The following is a 1,935-nucleotide window of genomic DNA, read 5'->3' on the forward strand; positions in this document are numbered from 1 at the left end:
AAAATCTTCTGAGCTTATTAAAGCCAAAAACGGAAAAAATATCCTTAACTAGTGCATGCAGAACCTGAAAATGGCAATGATGAGTAATTAGTCAGGTAATATGTTACACTATAATCAAAGATCAGAAAATTACAGAAAAACTAAATGACACAGAGTTTATTACTGCATGGCAAATGACCATTAATAAAACGTGACTGTTGAAATAACTAACGGGATAAATAATTGTAGAAGGAAATGTCAGCTGTAGAAGGAACAACTTGTGGTCTTAATCACTTGGTGAAATTACAGGTATGGACACAGAATAAAAAGAAAAGAATGGAAATTCACTGTGCTATAAGAAAAACACGGCATGAACGTGATAGCTATTTTAATACAAAACCAAGGCAGTTACAGAGACGTCACACACTGCTTAATGAAAGTTTGACCTAATATTTCAACTGCCAAAACAATGAATTTACATAATTTTAATACCACATTGTTTGGCAAGAATTCCCATCTCCAGTGTGGAAACAAGAAACTCTCGTGGAGTTGCTAACATGTGACGATTACTTGACTGGGAATTTATCTGGCATCCTTGGTTATTCCTTGGATTCATCTGGCTGAAGATCTCCACTGACCTGTAATTTTTTTTTACAGGAGTAACTGCACATGAGTGCTTCTGAAGAGAAAACCAAGAGCAGCTTCCAAGGGCATATCCTTCATTTATCATTCATTATATCTCTTTAGAGGACTGCTTTTTCAAAGTACAATGTGGAGAGACTGAAAAGTGACATCAAGCAAAAAAAAAAAAAAAAAAAAAAATCTAATAACACCTGCAAGGTAGTATGAAAAGAAAAATGATTCCAACAGAGATATCAAAAGTCATTATACAACATAACTGTGAGTTATTTTTCTCATGTGATGGCTACTGATTTGAGGTCTTAAAAATAACTTCATTAGTTGTTTAAGAGGAAGCAAATAAAAGAGAATGCATTAATTGAAGCTGTCAAAGAAAATATTAACCAGTAAAATCTCATTTAGACAAATGAGATTTATCAGGAAAATGTACGTTCTTATATAACTCAGTGTTTTGTAATAATTTTCAATTCCCGTATTTTAAAAAATTAACTAAAATGTACTGACTGTTTACTTCATGCCAGGAATCATTCTAAGCTTATTATGTGAATTATCCTTGGTAATTTTCTTTTTTTTTTTTTTTGAGACGGAATTTCGCTCTTGTTACCCAGGCTGGAGTGCAATGGCGCGATATCGGCTCACCGCAACCTCCGCCTCCTGGGTTCAGGCAATTCTCCTGCCTCAGCCTCCTGAGTAGCTGGGATTACAGGCACGCGCCACCATGCCCAGCTAATTTTTTGTATTTTTAGTAGAGACGGGGTTTCACCATGTTGACCAGGTTGTTCTCGATCTCTTGACCTTGTGATCCACCCGCCTCGGCCTCCCAAAGTGCTGGGATTACAGGCTTGAGCCACCGCGCCCGGCCATCCTTGGTAATTTTCATAGCAAATCTATGATATATAACTATTCTTGCCCTCTCTCAATTTCACATTTTGCAGATGAAAAAGTTGAAGGCAGAAAGCTAAAGTTACAGGTAGCATCTAGTTTCCAAGGACAGCCCCAAATAATTCCATCCCTTCCTATATGTTTAAGCTGCTCCATCTACAATAAAATGAAACTCACATTCCATCTCCTTGAATCTGTGCAGGATCTGAGACCAATTTGACTAATAGAATACAGAGTAAGAAATATTATGCATCTTCCAAGCCAGGAATTAAGAAGGCCTGGCAGCTTCTACATCTTGAAATCTAGCCACCATGTTGCAAGGAAGCCCAAGAAGCCATGTGGAGAGGCTCATGTGGAGAATAATCAAGGCCCCTGGCTGATAATTTCCGCTGAGCTATCAGCCAACAGCCAGCACCAACTTGCCAGTTTTGTGAG

The sequence above is a fragment of the Saimiri boliviensis genome, chromosome 2 (assembly GCF_048565385.1).
Source record: "Saimiri boliviensis isolate mSaiBol1 chromosome 2, mSaiBol1.pri, whole genome shotgun sequence".
NCBI classification, from domain to species: Eukaryota; Metazoa; Chordata; class Mammalia; order Primates; family Cebidae; genus Saimiri; species Saimiri boliviensis.